The 25,016-nt window shown below is 47.1% G+C and overlaps 1 protein-coding gene across 1 annotated transcript in view; it reads right to left on the bottom strand.

The window, feature by feature from the left end:
* IL34 (interleukin 34) overlaps positions 1-24,367 on the bottom strand; it is a 61,178-nt gene extending 36,811 nt beyond the window's left edge. Inside the window, exons 1-2 of the mRNA XM_082608262.1 lie at positions 24,226-24,367; positions 1,728-1,941 (exon numbers count right to left, since the gene is read on the bottom strand). The gene's annotated coding sequence lies outside the window, so the exon portion shown is untranslated. The remainder of the gene's footprint in view (positions 1-1,727; positions 1,942-24,225) is intronic.
* Between the last annotated feature and the right edge of the window lie 649 nt (positions 24,368-25,016).

Raw genomic sequence — 25,016 nt, 5'->3', positions numbered from 1 at the left:
AGCCCATGTTCCGCAACAAGAGCAGCCACCACAATGAGAAGCCTGCGCACTGCAACGAAGAGTAGCCCCCGCTCACCACAACTAGAGAAGGCCTGCGCACAGCAACGAAGACCCAACGCAACCAAAAATAAATAAATTTATTAAAAATAAATAACTAAATAAATAACAGCAGAGTCCTCCCACCCTAGGGCAAGGAGGCTGGGTTTTCATACCCGTGACTAGTCAGTGGCCTCCCCCGCCCTGGGGTGTGTGACCCCACCAAGTAACTCTGGCAAGGTGGCTTAGAGAATGACATGGGGCCTGCTGTTCGTGACAGCCAGGAAGTAGGTACAACAGTGGCTAAAGGGGACCTGGTGGGCATCAATACTTCCTTCCAGTTCTGAGAGTCCCTCAAATATGTTTCCAAATAAGAGGCCCCCCAAATCACAAAAGACGGAAGGTGAGAAAAGAATACAAGCATTTTTTTCATTTTCAGAAGAATCCTGGAATCTGCACTTAGAATAAGTCCTCACTGTTCCCCCTGACTTCCCCCACACACTGCAAGGTGACCCCTCCCCCAACTCCACCCACTGTCCAAGCAGACACTGACCTCCAGCTACACATCAAACCGACTCCTCCTTAAGGACGATGTCTGTTTTCTCTGCCTAGAACGTCCCACCCCAGATTTCTGCCCAGCTGCCTCTTTCTTGTCAACTCAAACATCACCTGCATAGAGAGGCTTCTCTGACCTGCCCAGGTCATTCCCTGTCACACTCCCTGTGGCACTTCTGCATTTATCTTGGCTGTGTTCACTTGTATGTTATCTTGTAAGAATGGCCTCCAGAGCCTTGTTCTGACCTCATCACTGTGTCCCCAGAGCCTATGCACACAGAAGACAGTAACATCTGATGAACAATATCTGAGTGAATGAGTAGGACATTTGGGCCAGATGCTGAAATGCCAACAGAGAAGGAGAACTAGGTCAGCTAAACCCTCAGCCCAGGAAGCTGGAGGAAAAGCCCCGCCCAAGGCCAGGATGGGGAAGGACAGAATCCACCAAGAGTTTCTTTGGCTACATGATTCCCTTCTCCTCTCCCAGCTCCCTCTCTCAACTACCCTTCAACGTAGGACCAGAGTTAGCATCAACCCTGGGGAGATCCTTCACCTTTTAGAAAGGCACAAACCCCTCAAAACGACCAAGGGCGTCTGGATTCCAATTCTAGCTCTAGCTCTGAGCCTCCCCTTCCCCGCTGGTACCTGGGTGGGACGCAAGGATCATGCCAGCCTGGCAGGGTTGCTGAGAGCACCGGCCCGTGGCACAGTGGCACCGCAAACGCACATCACTGCACACTTAAACCAGGGCAGGGTACATTCCTGCCCCTGGCTGCTTCTGTGGCTCCTCCAGCTCCAGAAGAGTCTCCACCACAGCCGCACCAGCTCTGGGCACCTGAGATGCCCCACATGTTACCCAGCATTTCCCACATGCCAGGCACTGTGCCAGGCGCTCGCTCATCTGCCTGGTGACACCGAATTATCATCAGTACCCACACCTCTTGGTATCATTATCTCCATTTTACAAGTGAGGAGACTAAGGCTGAGAGATTCAGCCACTGGCGGAAAGACACGGCTAGTGAGTGGGGGGCATCGGCTTCGAACATAGTCCATCGGCCACTTTTATCTAGTTTATTTAAGTGGTTTGGCACCATGGGTTCACTGAAGAGAGCAGTCCTGGAAGGAAGGATCATTACCTTCATTGCACACAGAAGGGAACTGCCGGCACTCGTGTGGCCTGGTGGGCGGTCTCTGCTGCACTCAGGAACCCTTCGTGGGGCGCGCAGACTGGCCGCAGCTTGCGGCCTCCTGGGTCAGTGTGTGTGCTCTGGCTGCCCAGCCACCACCAGCTCCGTTTCGCAGATGCAGAGAACGAGGCTCCAGGAGATGCAAGGGCTGAGCGTTGAGACCCTGCAAGAGAGCCTGAGATCAGGGACCGCCTCACCCCAAGAGCACACAGGCTGTGGGGAGATACCGCTGGGTCCCAGGTTGGCCTCTGGCTCAGCTGGGGCGGCTCACCTGAGGCGGCAGACGCAGGCAGCTGGGTCCGGCAGTACGTGCTGGCCCCGCCCTTGCCCTCTGTCCCCTCCCGCCTTCTCCCCGGATGACTGGGCACTAAACCCAGTTTACTTGGAGGACAGTGCCCGGGATGCTCTGGAGGAACCTGGATGCCCACGTCCTATTCTAATCTCACATGCAGTACCAAGAATGAAGGGTTAGTTTCACATTTGAAAATCGAGCATTGTGAATCCCCCATGTTAGCAAACTAAAAAAGAAAAACTTGTGATCACCTCAGCAGATGTAGTAGATTTTGTCCCTTTGACAAAATCCAACAGCCACTCTCAAGGAAACTCTCAGCAAATTATGAATAGAAGGGAATTTCCTCAACCTGAAAAAGGGCATCTATGAGAAACTTACATGGTGAACGACTGAATGTCCTCCCCTTAAAACTGGGAACAAGATGAGCTAATAAACGAGCTCAGCAAGGTTGCAGGACACAAGATCAACATAAAAAAAAAATCTACTGAATTTCTCGGGCTTCCCTGGTGGCACCGTGGTTAAGAATCCGCCTGCCAATGCAATGGACGCGGGTTCGAGGCCTGGTCCGGAAATATCCCACATGCCGCGGAGCAAATAAGCCGGTGCGCCACAACTACTGAGACTGCGCTCTAGAGCCCACACGTCACAACTACTGAGTCTGCGCTCTAGAGCCCGCACGTCACGACTACGGAAGCCCGGAAGCCTGCGCACCTAGAGCCCGTGCTCCGCAACAGGAGAAGCCACCACAATGGAAGCCGGCGCACCGCAACGAAGAGTAGCCCCGGCTCCCCGCAACTAGAGAAAGCCCGCGTGCAGCAACGAAGACCCAACGTAGCCAAAAATAAATAAATATTCTTTTAAAAATAGTTCTGGAAATAGGGATAATGGTTACACAACATTGTAAATGTGCTTAACGTCACTGAATTGTACACTTAAAAATGTTTAAAATGGTATGTTATGTATATTTTACCACAGTAAAAAAAAAAAGTAAAAGTAACTAAAAAAATATTGCATGTAAGTGGACATGTGCATTTGAGGGGAAGAGGAGAGTTCTCTGCTTTTCTCAGCCTAAGGGGTGTCTGGAACAGCCCTCCTCCCATAGGACCGACAACCTTCCCCTCTCACAGTACAAGACTCTCATGAACATTCGCTCCATGGAGCCAGGATCAGCAGGGGGTCAGGCTCTCACCTCTGCAGCCCACCCTTTCCGCCACACGATGACTGACCTGACTGACCAGCCTCAATCCCTTTGCTCCTGCTGTTCCCTGAGCAGAATGCTCTTCCCCCTTCCCCTGCCAGCCTAATTCTCCCTCTTCCCCACCTCCCCTCCCCCACACCCAGACCCTCCCAGACCCTCTCACATGCTGCCCCTGACCCACATAAGGTGGCCAGTCCCCTGCTTGCTCCAGCTGCCCCCTCTCCAAGGGGGCTGTCCCTCTGTACTCCCCCCCCATGCCTCCTCCCCACCCTCTTCCTTTGACCTGATCACAGTGTCCTGAGCATCTATTCACTGTCTCAGCTCTGGCTGGGAGGTCCTCAGAGTCTCAGACTTCTCCTAATTCTCTCTGTCTCCTGACTTTTCAATTCTGGTTTAGGGACAGCATAGCCAATCAACTGCCAGGACTCGGGCTGCGCCAGTCCCTTCTTTACCAATTCAGGAATGTCCCTAGTGGAGAACAATGGAGAAAATAGAAATCTCGGTGAACAGAGCAGCTTTGTTTCTCATTTTTTGGCTCACAGAGGATGGACTGTGAGGACTTGGGCAGGCTGAAAACAGTGCTGAGAAGCCTGGCTTTGGCTTCTCCTTCCTGATTTGGGACCTAGTAGAGCAAATTGGTTGTTTCTCTAGGTCTCACTTTACCCACCTGAAAAATGGAGCTTGAGAAACTCCTCTTCAAGCTGAGTTGAGAGGGAGGAGCGGTGGAGGGGAAATGGGGATGTTTGCTGAGGTCCCCGCTGTGGGGAGCGTCTTGGTCACACAAGGCCCAACTTCCCGCAAATGTTTGGCCTCACACTTGTTGAGTTTGGGTTCAAGCCCTGCTCTAACAAGGCTGCTGGCAGGGACACAGGCCCTGGCACACAGGCTCTGTTCTGGCTCATCATCAAACTTGCTCTGTTACACCTTCCAAGAGCTGTTTTATAACAGTTACTGCAATTGTAATTAAACAGGCATCAGTAGTTTCGCATCCATCCCCGCCCCCATCCCCACCGGAACATAAGCCCCACTGAATTCCTAGCTTAGTGCCTATCATGAGGCGAATTCAATCACCGTGTTAACTAATTAATGCAGGGAGGCCCGCAGTGGAGGCCTGGTCTGTCTTTCCTAACATGCATATATCGCAGCTAAAGGGGAATCAGACGCAGTCCCCTGTCCCCAAGCCACTTGGAACGGGGAGGTCTGGGGCCAGGGGAGAGTTGCCAGCCTCCACTCTCATCACACACACCAGTCTGACCCAGGACCCTCCCTGGTTCCACCACAACCCCTACTCTTGCCCATGCCACCTGTATGAGAACGTAAAACTTGTTAAATGAGTCAGAGTTAAAGTCTGTTCTACATGCATTTGTGACCCGAGCCTCTCCCGTGTGCCAGGGGTTGGCACACAAGACAAAAAGCTACAAGCCTAGCCTGGAGCAGCTGACACTGGTGGGGAGGCCTGGTCACAGAGCAGGTGGGTGAGAGAGAGGGAGGCACAGAGAGGACGGGAGGCTGGGAAGGGGCGGGCCTTCAAAACCTTTCTAACACATGATGAGGAGCCACTCAAGGTCCCTCACAAGGAGACCCAGCCTGAGTAAGGAGGGTTCCTCAAGAACTTCCAGAAATGTCTGTTACCAGAGTCAGTGGCCCATAGACTGGGAGTCGGGTCCATCTCTCAACAGGGAGCACAGCAGTGTGCAGCCTCGGGTTCTATCAGCAACCCCCCCATTCTCCCCCTACCCTCCCCCCACCTTTCCCACAGTGGGCCTCAAACCCAGACACAGGAGTGAACCTAGGAAGAGACAAGGAGGAATCCAGCCTTCAGAGGGAGCATGGCCCTTGATTTCAGACTGCTACCGTCCAAAACTGTAGGAGATAAAACGTCAGGTGCACATTATGTGCCCCAACTTTACCTCACGTGTCTGGCTTTACGTCAGTTGCCAACACCTGTCCTTCCATACCTTTCTCCTTGCTCACACCAACACATGAGCCCATATACATAGGGAGGAGGTATGCTTGTTTGTATGAATAAAATGGAATCGCCAGATCCATATAACTTGCTTTCTCCCCCACTTCACAGTGGGCATATTTGCAAGTCAGTATTCTAATTTTTTTATCCTGTGGATACAAACACACAATCAGTTTTCCTACTCCATAAACAGGATCAGAGCAGAGAGGCTGAAGGTTGAGTATTGTAGATATTTTCATTTGCACCAAAATCTTTTTTTCCTTCTTCTCTTCCTTCACCTGCAGCCCTGATGGGAAGCCTTCACCACCTTCTTCATGCTCATGTACCTATACAGAAATACACTGAATACAAGTGTGGGGTTTGGGGTCGTTTGGCTTTATTTGAAGTTTCTTTGCAAAAAGGGGATCATAATAGTACCTGTCTCTATTTCTTACTTTTCTCACTCAATAGTAAAATTCTTCAGGAAAATCCCTCCAAATCTTTTTTTTTTTTTTGCTTTTTTTTCTTTTTGGCTGTGCCACGTGTCTTTCAGCATCTTAGTTCCCTGACCTGGGCCCCTGGCAGTGAAAACACGGAGCCCTAACCACTGGATCACCAGGGAATTGCCCCTCCAAACCTTTTAATGGCTGCATAATATTCCCTGACTGAAGGACTTTTACTTTGTTTCCAGTTCTGGTGGTGGTGGTGTGGTGTTTGTTTGACAGTAAACATCCAGGGACATTTACCTTTTTTTTTTTTCTTTGCAGCAAAGAGAGGGTTTATTTGCAAGGCAGCCCAGCGAGGATTCAGGAGAACAAACCTCAAGTCCACGAAGGCAAGGGGCTTAGGGTATTGATGGGATAACAAATAACAAAGCAGGGCAGTCTGAGGCACAGGAGAGCGTGGGGAAAGCTGATTGGAGAAAGGTGCACGGTTCTGCGCAGGCCTAAGCTCTGCATGTTCAAGAGGTCACTGAGGGGACATTGCACATGCCCAGCTGGAGGGTGGGTGGTCCTAGCCAGTCCTTAACCGACTCAGCTTGATCTAGACGCAGCTGACTCCAAGTTCCTAGAAAACAACTCGGGCAAACATCTTATTGTTAAGGCTACATGCCCCTTGGAGGACCTGCAAATCTTAAAATAACCTTGATTAGTGAAGGCAGGTGAAATGGATTTAACCATGGTTTCAGGGCCTTTACAGAGGTAAGTTAAAATGAGGTGGTAAGGGTGAGCCCTAACCCAGTATGACTAATATCCTTCTGAAAAGGAGAAATTGGACACAGAGGCAGATGCAGAGGAAAGACTTTATGAAAGAGAAATGGGAAAAAGAAGAAGAACTACAAGCCAAGGAGAAAGGCCTGGAACAGATCCAGCCCTTAGAAGATGCCAACCCTGCCAACACCTTGATTTTGTTTTTTTGTTTTTGCTGTTTTTTAATTTTTATTGGAGTGTAGTGGACTTACAATGTTGTGTTAGTTTCAGATGTACAGAAAAGTGAATCAGTTATACATATATATATCCATTCTTTTTCAGATTCTTTTCCCATATAGGTCATTACAGAATATTGAGTAGAGTTCCCTGTGCTACACAGTAGGTCCGTATTAGTTATCTATTTTATATATAGTAGTGTGTATATGTTAATCCCAATCTTCTAATTTATCACTTCCCCCCACATTTCCCCTTTGGTAACCATAAGTTTGATTCTCTTGCTTTCTTTCTTGATCTTGCAGCTGACTCCCTCATGGTGGCTGGCTTCCTCATGCATTTCTAATTTGGACTGTTCAAGTTTGACAGGCATCCTGTGGGCAGCCTGAGCAGGCTGGGTTGAAGGTTTTGCTTTTGCTTCTTCCAGATGTTTCAAGGAGTACCAGGTAGGAGTAGTTTTGGGGGTTTTTTGTTTTTGTTTTTTTTGTGTGTGTTTTTTAAATTGTGGTAAAATATACATAACATAAAATATACTATCTCAGCCATTTTTAAGTATGCAGTTCAGGAGTGCTAAATATTTTCATCTTGTTGTACAGTCAATCACCAGGACTCTTCATGTTGCAAAACGGAAACTCTATATTCATTAAACAACTCCCTATATACCCCTCCCCTCAGGTCCTGGCAACCATTCTACTTTCTTTCTCTATGAATTTTCCAGCCAGGAGTAGCTTTTATGATCACTTCCTGGCCTAGAGACTCTAGGATCACATGAGCAGTGTAAATTTGATCCCAAATCCAAAAGAGGGCAGATGTGTGATTATACATTTCTCAGAGGAGGTCTTCCCCTTCTCAAACCAGACCCAGGCCAGGTTAGAAAATCTTCCTTCTCTGCCTCTTCCAGAGGTTGAATTTTTTCTGGCCTAACTTCACTTAAAAGAATCTTAAACCCTTAAGGGTCCCAGCTGTATGTGGGGGTCTCATTTCTACCTCCCTGCTTCATGTGGGCTCAAAACTTTGGCTCTAGTCCCTATGGCTATTCAAATCTACTTCCCTGGATATCCGGACCAGTGAAGGGCACTCAGGGAAGGTAAAGCAGCCTCACTCCCTCCCAACTTCCTTTACTGTCTTGTCCAGGGCTATCCTTATTCCCATGCAGCTCAGCTATGCATAAAAAATTTTGCTGATTGTTTTATATCCTAAGTTTCTGGATGTTTTTGTAGAGTTTCCCTGAAAAACTATCAAATCTTCCATTCTGTTGAAAAGGAACCTCACTTACATTTCTTTTTCTTTGTACTGGTTTTTAGCCATAACCTTCCATGGAATTTTGCCTTATTTTTCCAATGAAACTAGAGCTCTGGTGTTCACCCAGCACAGCCCTCAGTGGACACACAGGAGGTGCTCAGTGAAAACTAGTAGAATGACGGAAAAAGAGTGAGAGCTCCCAGTCACGGCTGGGGATGGCCACGGAGGTGGTGTTGCCTCTGCTTCAGGGATGTTTGGGGCCCATAAAACCTGGGTTGACAATGTAGGTAGTGTCCATGAGAAGCTGGGGCTACCTGAGCTTGAATAAAAGGACTAAAGGAACAATGGCGATCATCATCATCATCATAATAATAGCTAATGTTAATCACTTTATGTCATTTAATCCCCCACCACCACACACACACATCAATACCAGAATTAGAAATTCTAGCCCTCATATTTTATTTATTTAATTTTAATTTTAATTTTAATTCTTTTGGCCGTGCCATGTGGCTTGCAGGATCTTAGTTCCCTGACCTGCCCCCTCGGCAGTGAAAGCACGGAGTCCTAACCACTGGACCACCAGGGAATTCCCTCACCCTCATTTTAAAGATGAGGAAAGCAAAGCTCAGAAAGGTCTACAAGTTGCCAAAAATCACACAGCTAGCAAATGGGACAGCAAGCATTAAATCTAAATATGTCTGACCCCAAGGCCCTTGCTGATAACTCTACATTAGAGGGCAGTCGGAAGGCAAAAGGAGACCACATTCCCCCACCCAGCAGCTTTATGCAGTTGGAAGAGCCTGACTGTGAGGCCAAGGAAGGCCCAGCATATGGGATGGAGCCCAAAAGATTCTGGAGTTGGAGGGGTAACCTGAGCACCCTGCAACTTCAGAGTCAGGACCCAGAGGTTACCTCTGTGAATCAGCCTCTGAAGTAGCATATGCACAGAGGACAGGAATATGGAAGGAAGGAATAGCTGAATCAATTCAGAATGATTCAGGAAGCTTCTGGGCCCAATAGGGTACCCTCCCGTCCTTTTCTAGAATTCCCCACTACTCCCAGCATCCCTCATCTCCCCAAGCATCCTCCACTTTTCCCAGCATTCTCTCCTCACCCCGTGTCCCTTCATCTTTCCCAGAATTTCCTCATTTCTCCCAAATGCTTTTTCCCATGTCCAATCCAGAAACAGCTATCAACAGATTCTCTCATCAACCAGTAACGCCTTATTTCATCAAGTCTAATGCACAATGGATTATAAAATGCACCAATATTTTACGTGACACTGAGAAAGAGGAGGAAAAATCTATCAGTTAAATTGTGATTTGCCATTGATCCTGATTTCAGAGATGTTAAAACATGGGGAGTGGGGGAAACGTGTGAATCAGTGGAATATGGTAACACTAAGAGCCCTATTGTGCATTTGGTGCCTTGTCTGAGAGTTACAGAATGTTTCCATATACAGTGCCTCGCTATTAATGGCTAGTAAGCAGGCAGTATGCCCAGAACCATCTTAGACTCTCAGGGATTCAGTTTTCTCCCTTATGGAAATCACAGGCTAGTTGGCGGTCTTGGAGGCAGGCTGAGAGAACATATACAGAATGGTTCAAGGCTAGTCTTTATGGACGATAAATGTAATAAGTGTTTGAAGCAGGGATGGATCAAAGTTGGCCAAAGTGATCAAAGTAGGCTTCATGGCAAGGAGAAGGAGACTTAAACTAGAGGATGAAGGATGGAAAATGGGGACAAGAGAAGACACTGAGGGGGGAGAAGTGGGGAGAAAGTGAACAAAGCGTGGAGATGAGGCCCACATGGCAAATGCTCGGGACAGCAGAGAAGGTCCTTTGTCTTGGAGCCGAGAAGCGGCATCAGGGTGTCATGGGAGTCTACTTTGGTCAGGCAGGCCAACACAGGACTACAGAAGGCCTTGAAAGCCAAGCAGCTCTTGAGTGTCAGGTAGCAGGGAGCCAGTACAGGTTGTGAGCAGGGGAATGACCTGGTGAACACACTCAGGGAACACTGATGTGCAAGATGAGCTGGAGGCTGAAGCTGGAGGCCAGGACAACAACCATTCCTCCAAGCCCTGCAGTGAAAGAAGGTGACCTCTAAAGAGTCTCTACTGGATGTTCATGTGCCTGGCAGGGCCTGGGGGACAGTTCTTCTAGGCGGTTTGAGCCATGCCTAGATGGAAAGGAGTCCTAGACCCTTTACAGAATTGTCCCTTCAGGGCCGGAGCCACCCGGGCATTTGCCTGGTATATTCCCAGGAGGTACAGCTATATGAAGAATCATCCTCTACTCAGTAAAATTGGTAACAAACACCTAACAGATGCAGGGGCTCAAGAACACATTGCTTACATTTGTACAGAGTGTAAATCACCATATAAGTAAATCCTTTCTGCCTCTAGGAATTAAAGAGATGTATTTGGTAAGAGACACATATGTCTGATACATGCTCACTGATAAAATACTCCAATTTTTCTGGATTGGTCCTACCTGGCAATTTGTAACAAGAACCATAAAACTAGTTAAAACCTGTGAGGGGGTAACTCCACTTTAAGAGGTGGATGCCTAGGAAATAATTAGAAATGGCCCAAAGCAGTGCCACTTGGGAAGGTGGGAGCCAGAGAACCACCCAAGAATCTAAGAGAGAGGAAAAGGCTCAGATCAGCCAGGAGGGTCAACACCAGGCACTACCTGAGCTGCCTGAGTGAGGCACTTAACAAACGTGTCAAGTTGGGGAGAAGGACCCCAACTGTGTGTGCTGCTACCCTGGGTGCTGGGACCCTCTGGAGGCAATGCAGTGTTATTTGGCTTCAGAGCTCCCGCTTCCTCGTCTATAAAGTGGGAACGAAATGTGCGGTTATTGGCCCTCAGCCTGGTCAGTGGTGAACTGTTATTACTACATGTATGACACATACAGATAAGAACAGCTCCACCCTCATTGCAAATGAACACAGATAATTTTAGCTGGGCTGGGGGATGGGTAGAGGGTGGCATATATCTGGCTGCAGGGCGTCCCTTGGCTCCAGTGTCTGAGGCAGACGTGGGAAATGGGATGCCAGAGAGCCCAGTGCCATGTCTAAGAGTGTCACCTCCAGCCTGGGAGGGAGACCCAGGCAGGAAAGCCAACTTGGCCCCCATGTGCCACTCAGACACCTTGATCCCAGCAGCTGCCTGCCTCTCCCCGGCTCTTCATCATAACCTCTCATGACCACAGTTCCCTCTGCACCTCTGGGGATACCTGATCACTCCCCTGGCAGGGTTACTCACAGTATAGATAAATCCCTTTCCTCCTGAGGTCAGCCAAACAAGGTTAGACTCGACCCTAGAAGAATGTGTCTAAGAAGAAACCAAGAAACTAAGGAATTAAAATGCAGCCATCTGGGAATAAGAGGGCTTCCAAGTCATTAATCTGATATGAATCTGGCTCCAGACCAGGCTGGCAGCCTCCTTTAGCTGCCTCCTCACCTCCTCCTCATCTCCACCCATTTGCCTTAGCAAGAAGCCCTCCCTTCAAGAACCTGCTTCTTCTGGCCTTGAGCAGCCTTGCCCCTAGCTCTTGGCAGGACCAGCCTCTCTGCTTGAGCTCTTGGAGAATTTGGTTGGCCCCAGAGAGTCCTCCTTCAATCCTGAGCCCTTCCCACAGGGATAATACCTGCTGGGCAGAGTTCTTGTGAGGACTGGAGATCTAGTTGGTGATGCCAACTGCAACAAATGTAAGCTCCATGAGAGCAGGACTTCCTTTTGTTCTCTGCCCAATCTCCTGTGACTGGCCCATCGTAAATGCTCATGGATGTCTGTCAAATGAATAATAAATATAAATATGAGCTTGAGTATATATTTCAATCTCTAGAAGGACCCACAGAACCTACTCTCAGTGATTGTATTTGGACAGATGAAAACAGAGTCCTAAGGAATGGGATACGGAGAGGAAGCTACTTTTCACTGTAAACCAACCTTATCTTTTGACTTTTTCTTTTTTTTTTCCCAGCTGCGCCGTGCGTCATGTGGGATCTTAGTTCCCTGACCAGGGATCAAATCCATGCCCCCTGCAGTGGAAGCATGGAATATTAACCACTGGACCTCCAGAGAAGTCCCAGATTTTTTTTTTTTCTTTTTTACTGTGCACATGTATTATCTACTTGAAATTAAAAACACACCACCAGGCTTCCCTGGTGGCGCAGTGGTTGGGAATCTGCCTGCCAATGCAGGGGACTCGGGTTCGTGTCCCGGTCAAGGAGGATCCCACATGCCGCAGAGCAACTAAGCCCGTGCACCACAACTACTGAGCCTGCACTCTAGAGCCTGCAAGCCACAACTATTGAGCCCGCGTGCTGCAACTACTGAAGTCCGCGTGCCTAGAGCCCGTGCTCCACAACAAGAGAAGCCACCGCAATGAGAATCCCATGCATCACAACGAAGAGTAGCCCCCGCTCGCCACAACTAGAGAAAGCCCGCATGCAGCAACGAAGACCCAACACAGATAAAAAATTTTAAAAATTAAATAAATAAAAACACAACACCATTTACATTAGCACCCCCAAAATGAAATACTTTGATATAAACCTAACAAAATACGTTGAAGATCTACATGATCAAAACTATAAAGCTGTGATGAAAGAAATCAAGGAAGACATAAATAAATCCAGGGATATTCCATGTTCATAGATAGGAAAACTCAATATTGTTAAGATGTTTGTCCTCCCCAGCTTGAGCTATAGATTCAATGTCATCTCAAACAAAATCCCAGCAAGTTATTTTGTGGATATCTAGAAACTGATTCTAAAGTTTATATGGAGAGGTAAAAGACCCAGAATGGCCAACACAATATTGAAGAACAAATTTGGAGGACACACACGACCTGACTTCAAGACTTATATAAAGCTACAGTAAACAAGACAGTGTGGTACTGGCAAAAGAATAGACAAATAGATCCATGGAACAGAATAGAGAGCCCAGAAGTAGACCCACATAAATATAAGTAACTGATCTTTGACAAAGGAGCAAAGATAATTCAATGGAGAAAGGATAGTCCTTTCAACAAATGGTACTGGAACGAGTGGACATCCACATACCAAAAACAAACAAAAAAAAGAATCTAGGCACAGACCTTATACCTTTTACAAAAATTAATTCAAAATGGATCTTAGACCTAAATGTAAAATGCAAAAGAATAAAACTTCTAGAATATAACATAGGAGAAAATCCAGGTGACCTTGGGTTTGGTAATGAGTTATTATGTACATTAAAAGCACGATCCATAAAAGGAAACATTAATAAGTTAGACTTTATTAAAATTTAAAACTTCTGCTCTGCAAAAGACACAGCTAAGAAGATGAAAATATTTACGAAAGACCTGATAAAGGACTTGTATCCAAAATATACAAAAAACTCTTCAAACTCAACAAGAAAAAACAAAAGAACCCAATTAAAAAGTGGGCAAGAAATCTGAACAGAAACCTCACCAAAAAGATATATGGATGGCAATAAGCATATGAAAAGATGCTCAACAACATATGTCACTAGGGAATTACATTTACAACAACAATGAGATAGCACTATATACCTATTACTTGTGGCTAAAATCCAAGAAACTTACACTACTAAATGCTGACAAGACATAGAGCAACAGGAACGCTCATTGATTGTTGGTGGAAATGCAAAATGGTACAGCCACTTTGGAAGACAGTTTGGTGGTTTCTTACAAGCTAAACATAGCCTTACCATATGATCCAGTGGTAATGCTCTTTTTACCCAATTGAGTTGAAAAGTTATGTCCACATAAAAACCTGCACACATATGTTTATACCAGCTTTATTAATAATCACCAAAAGCTGGAAGCAACCAAAATATCCCTTAATAAGTGAATAAACTATAGTACATCCATACAATGGGACATTATTAGGCACTGAAAAGAAATGAGCTATTGAGCCACAAAAAGATATGAAGGAACTGGAAGTGCATATTTCTAAGTATAAGAAACCAATCTGGAAAGGCTACATACTGTGTGATTCCAACTGTATGATATTTTGGAAAAGGCTAAACTACAGAGATGGCAGAAAGGTTGGTGGTTGTCAGAGGATGCAGGGAGGGAGGGAGGAATAGGTGTAACACAGAGGATTTGTAGGGCAGTGAAACTATTCTGACATTGTCACTATTTCATTATACATTTGTCAAAATCCATAAATGTACAACACCAAGAGTGAACCCTAATGTAGACTATGAACTTTAATAATGTTTTAATATACTAATAATGTATTAATATTGATTCATCAATTGTAACAAACTTACCACACTAATAACACATGTTAATAACAAGGGGCACTGTGTGACTGGGGTAGGGTGGCCATATGGAGCTCTTTATACTTTCTCCTCAATCTTTCTGTAAATCTATTGATAAACTGTCCTAAAAAAACTCCCACTAATTATTTTTTAAAAGCTTAAAAATTATAAAATAAAAATTATTCAGTCAATGTTACGGGCTTTGCCAGCAGACAATCCAGGGTTTAAGTCCCAGATTCTGAACCAGCCTCAGCGTCCTCCTCTGGGGTTAACAGTCATGCCTTATAGGCTTACAGGTTCCAGAACTCCGTTGCTGCAGCCTGACAGTCAAAAATTATGTTGCCTATGTGATTTCCACAGACAGAGAGAAGAGTGGTCTTCTCTTGGCTGGGAGGGGAACCAGGGCAAGTAGGACCAGGAGGCACCCTCTGCAGAGATGTCATCCAAGAAAGGTTTCCCAGCTGCAGGAGGACACTGGAAAGCACCTGGCCCCAGCCCAGCCTCTGCTGGGCCAGCTGGTCTGCTGGCCTCTGTGCAGAGCCGCTTCACTGGGACCTGGGACAGACCCTACAAAAAGACAAGCAGGAGGGCTACGTAGCCTGAGACCCAGTGCAGTGGAGATGGGAAGAGGCCTGCAGAGCAAGGGGGGCCAGAAGGATCACCACCCTGCTCTGGTGTACGGCTTCCACTAGGGGACCGTGGGAAGCCCCTAATCACCTTCTTCATCCACAAAATAGCACTACCCAGGCCCACTCCCAGGGTGGCAGTGAGGGTACCAGGAGGGAGGAGGAGAGCAATCTTAAGTGTACAACTTCTCTACCAAGCAGCAAATGGCACTAATATTACTGCTATCGGATCAGCTACCAATGCAAAGCCTCCAAGGCAGCAACGGGGAGAAAGATCTGAGCTTCTGAACACGTGACTTAACCTCTCCAAGCCTCAGTTGCCTCATCTGTAATATGGGAAAATTGCAGTTCTTCACCTCCTGGGCTCTGTGTGAATTTGGTGAGATAGTGCCTGTACAGATCTTAGCACCCTACCTGGCATGAAGATGTCTTTGAACGGTAGCTCCCTGCATCTTCATAAGGTGTGAATGGCATCCCCACTAACTGGGTCGTTCTGGCTCAATTGCTGTCCCTGCCAGGGCATCCTCTGTAATTCCAAAGACAGAGGAGGCCACCGTATTGCCACCATTAGGGATAGCATTTATTGACTTGCGGGTGCTAGCCTGGGAACTTGGACAAATTGAATCATGTGGACAAGGTCTTGGCACCCAGAGAGCTGGGCTGGAAAAAACACAGCTGCAAAAAAAGGCAGAATGAACTCAACAGCTATGGGAAAGACTTGGAGCCCTGAAGAGAGTTGTCAAGGAGGGTCCTTTAAACAGAAGAAGGGGGACACTGAGTGACAAGGAGCCTGACTCCCAATAAGGCCAGTGTTGTCTGCACAGTGTTATCCTTGAACCCTGGAGACCCAAGCAGGTGGGGTCTGGCACCGCAGAGAAACCAGCCAGAGTGAGGGGGGCAGCGAGGACTCAGAGGGGGAGGTGGCAGCTGCTAAATCCCTACCTGTGAGTGTCAGGACCCAGGAACTATCAGCCAGGGGCAGGGTGGCAGGGAGTAGTCAGCTTGCGGAGGCAGATTTGGAGACTTCCACCCAACAGAGAGGGCTAGCACCAGACCGCCTGGTTTCAAATTCCAGCTCACTGCCTACTGGCTGACCTTGGGCAGGAGATTTAACCCCTGGGCCTCAGTTCCCAGGAGTAAAATGGGGATGGCTGTAGCACCCACCATACAGGGTTGTGGTGAGGATCTGAGATCAAACCGGTTTAGCATTTAACAGTGTGTACCCAGAATAAATGGCAACTATTATTACTGTTGTTTAGGGGAAGGCTGGCAGCAAGTCTTCTCACCTGCCTGCCCCCTCCCTCTTACTTGGGTCCCACCTTTACACAGGCCTGTTACATATAACTTTGCCTGGATTGGATCACATTAGAGAGGCGCAGAGCCTAGGAAACCCTCTAATTCCACCCCTACTCCATGCAGGAGTCTCCTCTACAGCTTGCCCAGCCTCTCCTCACATGCCTCCTCTAACAGGGAGCTCACCACTCCATGAGGCAGCCTGTTCCACATTCGGACAGCCCTGGTCACAAGTCCTCTAGGCGGAGCTGAAATCTCCTCCCTGCAAACTGCCCCTTAGTGGAAGTGATTTTTTGCCAGGGACTTTCCGATGTCTGGAATCTACCCATCCCACAAATGCTAGGAACCCTCTGAGCAGGGCCTGTCATTCCTCTAGGAAGTGTCCCCTGAAGAGAGACTTCAACCCCATCCTGAGCATCTCATGCAGAATGGTGCAACTGCTCCCCACAGGGATACACAAATCTCCTCCAATGCCTGGGTCCATGAGGCAAAAAAGTCTTGGATGTTCCCAGATCTGACATTAATAATAATTCACGTTCACTTGCCTCACTCAACTCTTACAAAACCCCTGTGAGGCATATATTACTTTCTCCCCCAAGTTTTAAAATTGTAGTGATATACATATAACATAAAATCTTAACCATTTCTAAGTGTACATGTCAGTGGTATTAAGTACATTTACATAGTTGTGCAACCATCACCACCATCTGTCTCCAGAAATATTTTCATCTTGCGAAATTCAAACCCTAAATCCATTGAACAATAACTCCCCCATTCCCTCCTCCCCCTGGCTCCTGGCAACCACCATTCTACTTTTCATTTCTACAATCTGACTACTCTTAGGTACCGTACATAAGTGGGATCATACAGAATTTGTCTTTCTGTGTCTGGATTATTTCGTCTAGCATAACATCCTCAAGATTCATCCATGTTGTAGCATGCATCGGAATTTCCTTCCTGTTTAAGTCTGAATAATATTCCAGAGAGTGTGTGTGTGTGTGTGTGTGTGTGTATATACATACACATATACATATTGTTTATCCATTCATCTGTCACTGGACACTTTAGTTGCTTCTACCCTTCTGTCTATTGCAAATAATGCTGCTACAAACATGGGTGTACTAATATCTCTTTGAGACCCCACTTTTAATTCTTTTGGGTGTACACCCAGAAGTGGGACTGCTGGGTCATATGGTAGTTCTAGCTTTAATTTTTTTAGGAATTGCCAAACTGTTTTTCACAGTATCATGGAAATGGATTGTACCATTTTACAATCCCACCAACAGTGCACAAGAGTTCCAATTTCTCAATATCCCAGCCAATGCTTGTTATTTTGTTTTCTTTCTATATAGTAGCCATCCTAATAGGTGTGAGAGGGTACAGGGAGATCCTATGCTTACTCCTATTTTACAGCTGAGGAAAGTGAGACTGGAGAGGTGCCCTGACTTGCCCAAGGTCTCACAGGCAGCATGTGGCAGAGCTTGGATTCAAGCTCAGGCTGTCTAAGCCTGTCCAGTGCTCTCAACGGCTCCCATCCCAGCAAATCCCTGCAGTGCAACTGATCAGTGACCACCCTGGAGCCTCCAACATCCTCTGAGCTCCATCCAGGGAGCCCTGGCCAGGGAGGAGGGGTGACCTTGGACATACCCCCACCCTGCCCCAGAGTGCTAAACTAACCCCAGCCCCTGGATCGTTCCAGCAAAGGCCTTACCCTGCATGGCCCACAGAGATGACAGCCTGGAGGCATCCTCTAGTTGGTCCCTGCTCTCAGGGCAGGAGCGGGGAAGGGGCCGGGGGCTCGCTCGCTCCACAGCTGCCTGACGGGCTGGTGGCTGCTTGGATTATCTTGCACGAGAGCAGGGACAGCCCTGGCAGCGCAGGGCAGCCCGCAGACTCTTGAATCCGGTGGGACCGGGGCTCGGCAGAGGCCGGAGCGCAGGGTAGGGCCTCTCGGGAGACGAGGCAGGGCACACGAGGTGACAGCAACCTATGCAGGGTTGGGCGTGTCCTCTGCATTGCCTCATCACGCCTGAGTGACTGTGGGAAGCTAGGAGTCCTCCCTGCACCTCAGTTTCTTCATCTGTAAAACGGGGGAGACTAAGTCAAACCTACCAGGGAGCTGTGGACATTAAATGAGCACCAGACACACACTTCCTGGCTGAAGAGTGGGCACGGACAGTGCTGGCCACCACTGCCTCCTCCCAGGCCCATGTGATCCTCCACCTACCCCACACTTGTCCCACCTCACCATTGGTGGGCTGGCAGAGCCTTGAGATTAAGTGTCCAGTCCCCCAGGTGACTCTGAGGACTAATACATTTGAATGTGTTAGTTCTGGTCTGATTCCTAGAAAGACAAATAAACACCATAACAGTAATTCCTTCAAGTAAACAAAGACATGGTGACAACGATGTTTGCGAATGCATTTCTAACAGTGATAACTTGGTAGCACCTGAACTTCTTCCATAGGAACTAGCTGAATTACCATCCGACCATGCAATGGGATAGTACGTGGCCACTATAAAGAATGATGGAGGGCCTCCCTGGTGGCGCAGTGGTTGAGAGTCCGCCTGCCGATGCAGGGGATACGGGTTCATGCCCCGGTCTGGGAGGATCCCATGTGCCGCGGAGCGGCTGGGCCCGTGGGCCGTGGCTGCTGAGCCTGTGCGTCCGGAGCCTGTGCTCCACAATGGGAGAGGCCACAACAGTGAGAGGCCCGCGTACAGCAAAAAAAAAAAAAAAAAAAAAAAAAAAGAATGATGGAGGGCTTCCCTGGTGGTGCAATGGTTAAGAATCCACCTGCCAATGCAGGGGACACGGGTTCGAGCCCTGGTCCAGGAAGATCCCACATGCCGCGGAGCAACTAAGCCCGTGCGCCACAACTACTGAGCCTGCACTCTAGAGCCTGCAAGCCACAACTACTGAGCCCACGTGCAACAACTACTGAAGCCCATGCACCTAGAGCCCATGCTCCACAACAAAGAGAAGCCACTGCAATGGGAAGCCTGTGCACCCCAATGGAGAGTAGCCCCCACTTGCCACAACTAGAGAAAGCCCACGTGCAGCAACGAAGACCCAACACAGTCAAAAAAATAAAATAAATAGTAAAAAAAAAAAAAAAAGTCAAGTATAGATGATCCATAGGACATAGAGCTGTGTGCGTGTATACTTATAGACCCCTGCTCCTCCAAGTATCGTTTCCTGATCAATAGCAGTAGAATCACTTAAGAGCTGGTGGAGCCTTGGGCCCACCCCAGGCCTTTGTAATGAGAATTTAACAAAATCCTCAGGTGATTCATGTGCAGGTTACAGTTTGAGGAGTGATGAAGTAAGGCAGTGTCTGAAGAGTTTCCCAGTAAAATATTATTAGGGGGTGGTTCCCTTTGGGGAGTGGGATTGAGATTTTCTCTTCTTCTTGTGCTTTTCTGAATTGTTGATATTTTTTATAATAAGCACATATCATAAAAACAATAAAGCTATTAAATGCTTACACAGGCTTAAGATCCAAAACTATAAAACTCCTAGAAGAAAACAAACGTAAAAAGCTTCATGACATTGGATTTGCAATGACTGCGTAGATATGATATCAAAAGCACAAGCAACAAAAGCAAAAATAGATAAATGGAACTACATCAAAGCTGAAAACTTTTGTGCATCAAAGGACACAGCAACACAGTGAAAAGGCAACCTATGGAATGGAAGAAAGTATTTGCAAATATGATATGGAGTTAATATCCAGAATATATAAAGAACTCCTACAACAACAAAAAAATCAAATAAGCTGATTAAAAAATGGCAAAGGACTTGAGTAGATATTTTTTTCAAAGAAGACATACAAATGGTCCACAGCTAAATGAAAAGATGCTCACCATCACTAATCTCCAGAAAAACACAAATCAAAACCACAGTGAGGGGCTTCCCTGGTGGCGCAGTGGTTGAGAATCTGCCTGCCAATGCAGGGGACACGGGTTCGAGCCCTGGTCTGGGAAGATCCCACATGCCGCGGAGCAACTAGGCCCGTGAGCCACAACTACTGAGCCTGCGCGTCTGGAGCCTGTGCTCCGCAACAAGAGAGGCCGCAGTAGTGAGAGGCCCGCGCAGCGCGATGAAGAGTGGCCCCCGCTTGCCACAACTAGAGAAAGCCCTCGCACAGAAACGAAGACCCAACACAGCCATAAATAAATAAATAAATAAATAAATAAAGTTTAAAAACAAACAAACAAACAAAAAAAAAACCACAGTGAGATATCACCTCACACCCATTAAGATGACCACTACCAAAAACCCAGATAATAAAAAGTGTTGGCGATGATATGGAGACACTGGAACACTGTGCACTTGTGGTAGGATTGTAAAATGCTGCAACTGCCATGGAAAATAGTATGGAGGCTCCTAAAAGTTAAAAACAGAATTACCATACGATCCAGCAATTCCATTTCCAGGTATATACCTCAAAGAATTGAAAGCAGGGTCTTAAAGAGATATTTGTATACCCATGTTCATAGCAGCACTAGTCACATGGAACAACCCTAGTGTCTATTGACAGATAAATGGATAAACAAAATGTGGTATATATACAAGGGAATATTATTCAGCCTTAAAAAGGAAATTCTGATACATGCTATAACACAGATAAGCCTTGAGGACATTATGCTAAGTGAAATAAGCCAGATACAGAAAGACAAATATTGTATGATTCCACTTATGTGAGGTACCTAAGAGTAGTCAAATTCGTAGAAACAGAAAGTAGAACAGTGGTTGCCAGGGACTGTCTGGAGGGAGAAAGGGGGAGTTGTTGTTTAATGGGTACAGTTTCAGTTTTACAGTATGAAAAAGTTGTGGAGATCTGTTTTGTAACCATGTAAGTGTACTTTAATACCTTGGAACTATACACTAAAAAATGATTAAGATGGTTAAAAAGGGCTTATGAAGAGATGTTAATGATTTGAGAAAGTAGGAAGACAAAGAAGCAGGGAAGTTCTAGCTCTTGGGACAGAGGGAAAGGCAGATGTGGCAGCAGGGAAGGGAAGATTGAGGAGAACTGTGGGTGACAGATAAAGTCAGAAGTGGGGGCTTGGATGTGGTAAAAGAGTCCTGGACCAGAATGTGGACATTCTCATGCTACACAGGCACCCAGAAAGCTTGAAGAGCAGGGCGTGACCTTTCTGAATAGCTGCCCACATGGCAAGTCCACATCTCTTTGCCTTTCAAATTCTTCACCTTGACCTCAACGTTGCTAACTGTAGCCACATCCCCACTCATCTACCTCTTCATCACCTGAGATCGACCCAAGGGGGAAGTTCTGGCTGGTTCTCCAGGCGTTGGCTATTGAGCCTTTCCTGGCTGAGATGCACAGACAGAACACTCCCAGCAGCCCCTGGGAAGTTTGGGAGGTATGTTCCCAGGATGTCCACAGCCCTGTTCCAGGGCACACCATCCCCCAGTTGTGGAACAGGGCCCTCAGGCAAGCGTGCAGGAGAGTCGGAGCCCAGAAGCCCCCTGGGATTGTCACAGGGCTACAGGCCACAGTTCTCAGACTTCCGTGGAGCCTCTCAGGGCCAAGGGGTCAGTCCACTTCAGACAAGATGCCTCTTCCTCCCAAGGCCAAGGCTGGGTCATGGACAGCCACCATGGACAGTGTTGCAGGGGTGGGGGGATAGGATGAATGCAGTCTCCAGAGACATTTTGCACACCTCCAAAAGGCAAGAGCTGTAAGAAACCAGACTGCCCTGAACTCTCAGCTGAGGCAGGAGAGGAGACCCTGGGTCTGATCATAGAAGATCTGGGACCAGAACCCCAGAACCCTGGGCCCCAACTTGCAGGCCAGGCTTCCCCAGGCCAAGTCTGTCTTGAGAATCCCACTCTCTGCAATTATTTATCTTGGGTACCATCAAAGCCCCTGAAATGGGGTGGAAGGCTGGGGGCATTCCAGGCCTCCAACAACATCCTCCACCCCCAAAGCTGCCAGAACAGGCATCCCCAAAGCCACTTAAATCCCCATATACTTGAGACAAAGTCCAAATTCTCACCTTTCAGGGTTCTTCAGAATTTGGTCCCCACCACTTCCTCTCATCTCCCTTTTGCAGCCCTCCTGAACTTCCCACCCTTTCCCAAATGCCATTGGGCTTTAGCACTTGCTTCCTCCCCATCTCTGCCTAACAGATTGTTCTTCCTTCTTAAGCAGGGGTCTGTCCTGAAGTGCCCAGGCAGCTGCATTCAGTCTCCTCTGTCCCTTGGGATGGGCTGTACACCTGTACCAAGAGCAGGGAGCCTGTGTTATATATTGGGCTGGCTAAAAAGTTCTTATGGAAAAACCCGAACAAACTTTTTGGCCAACCCAATATCTCTCCCTAGCTTCCAGCACCATGACCAGCCAGCCCGATAAATGTTTATTGACTGAGGCAATGAACATGAGTTTTCTGCCTGTCTTTTATGGCTAATTCTGGTACTTTCTCAAAGGCTCTGGAACATGGCCTTGATCTTCCACAGTAATGGACCCTTAAGTGCCAGCTGCTTTACCTATATTCTCATGTAATTCTATGGCACAGGTATTAACATTCCCATTTTACTGCTGGGAATTTGTGCAGCCAGGTTAGAACCCAGCCTATGCGTATTCCATTGTGCCTCCATGTGGCCTCCCAGTAAACTACCAGAGTGGGGAACAAAAGGTGTGTCCACAGACTTCCAAGGAATTCTCCACTCTGTCCAGTGATCCCTTAAACCTGCCCTTTGAGGAAGGTGGCTAAGAGATGGGACTGGTGGCATCCAGATCTGATGGCAGGTGGCTGAGTCTGGAGACCTTTGGAAAGAGGCTGAGCTAAACTGCAAGTTCCCCAATGCCCAGTTCTCCAGCCTTAGCATAGATAAGGGCCCAAGTTAAAAAAAAGAAAGAAAGAAAGAAAGAACCTCTAACAGGTGGCTGAATTAGAAGAGGGGAAGGGGTCAAAAAGATGCACTTGAGATGACTCTCAACTCTACCCAGCTTCTAAAATGGCCCAGAGAAAGCCCCAGGTTTGAAAGAGCCTTCCAGGGGTGCTTATTAAGCACCAATGTTGTTTTACAAATACTATCTCTGCCTTTCCTATACCCCCGAAGGAGTTTTATAATCTGTACTTTACATGTGAACTAATTAAAGTCATTACGTGAGAGTTCAAGGTCAGGCAGCTACGCATACAAACCCAGGCTAGCCTGCCTTCAAAGGCCAAGTCTTAACCACTGCACTAGACTGCCTCCATCCCACTTCCTGAAAAATCCAGAGAAAACAAGTTACCCACCCACTCCCTCATGTCATCATGGTCCTGAAAAGTATTATGAGTGAGCTCATAATACCATGTGTAACATGAGCTGAGCTACAAAAATGTTCTTGGGTTTACCTCAAGTATTTATTCTGGATGTAGAATAAAATCTAAGGAGAGATTAAAAAAAGAAATCTAAAAGACAGTTATTTCCACAGAGTTGCCCATAAGTCAAATTATTAATTGCAAAACACCTGGAAGCAATCTAATTTCACAATTGAGGGACAAAGGCTGCATATCCTGGAATGGGCTTGTTAACGTGGCAGATACCACATGGACTTTAAAAATCACAGTTAGTTGGTTTATGTGCATTTATTAGAATAAATGCAAAGTGTAAAAGCAGAACACTTCATTTTAATTTCAGAATACCAACTGAATGAGGAAGGCTCATGTATGCCATTTTATTTTTTTCCTTTCCATTAAAGAATTTTAAATAAATTTTTGATAGGTAATTCATGTACATAATTCATGCACATAGTACATTAAGGTCTAAAGAACTAAAGCAATATCCAGTGGAACAGCCCCCAGTAACCCATGACAGCCATTTAAGAAAGTGGGTCTGCTGAATTACAAAACTCAGAAGGGAACGCAGAGAGAAGCAACTTGCTTTATGGTTATTTGGATGTTTTTCCCTACAAGGCTGATGAAAGCAAAGGTTTAAAAAAGAAACCCAGAGCAGAGAATTCACACCATTTTTCTGAGACACAATTCAAAGCTTCTTTCTGGGACTGTTTTTTTCAAGTCTAACTCAAATCCCTCTTGCTGTGATCTGTTAAGGAAGCAAGCAGCTAAGTTGGGGTGGTCAAGTCAGGCAAAGAAAACCATGTGAGAAAATCGACCGCTTTCTTACCTGTTCACATACCAGGATGCAGTTTTCTAGGGCTTGGAACAGGTACCTAGGAGCTGGGGGCAGTGGGTGCCAGGTGGGAAGAGCTGTGGCTTCCCCCAGCCCACAATCCAGGCTTCCCGACTGGTGGGAAGGGCGGGGAAAGCAGGCCACTGCAACTGACTCAGAAACTGGAGCCAGCAAGGGCGGGGCAGGGCCACGTGGCCCCAGCCTGCCTTGGAGAGTGGAGTAGGAGGGGGCCACAAACCCAGACGATCAGACTGGAACTCTTCTGACCAAGTGCGCCTGGCAAGTTAACGGTGGCAAGTTAATGGTGGGAGTCCGCAGAACCAAGTCTTGGCTCCCAGGCAGGCTAGGTCATTTTAAGGGGCTACCCCAGCTCCTCTCCAGAACGTTTACTCTAACAAAAACCCTTCTACCAAACTTAATAAAACTGGGTGATGTGGTAGTGACTGGAGTGCATGTGTACATAGGGGGACAAACATTAGATGGAGAAAAGGCCTTTGATAAATATCATCAGTGTTGAGGACCAGTCAATTACCCAGTCTACAGATGGAGACATGAGCCCAGAGATGAAGTATCTAACCCAAGATCACACAGCCAGAGGGCTTCCTTCCTTACATAACTTGGCCCGTCCTGGTGTAATACGTGATCTGGCACAGCACTTGTGGGAGTTCCTGATGACATGAAACAGAAATCCTTTGCTCAACCCATCTCCAAGGACAAGGGGCACTCTCACTTTGCCTGCGTCAGAGAGCTGTGAATGGTTCTACCGCAGTTCTGTGGGAACTTAA

This window comes from Mesoplodon mirus (assembly GCF_964341445.2).
Source record: "Mesoplodon mirus genome assembly, chromosome: 19".
NCBI classification, from domain to species: domain Eukaryota; kingdom Metazoa; phylum Chordata; class Mammalia; order Artiodactyla; family Ziphiidae; genus Mesoplodon; species Mesoplodon mirus.
This window is presented reverse-complemented; position numbering and strand designations above follow the sequence as displayed.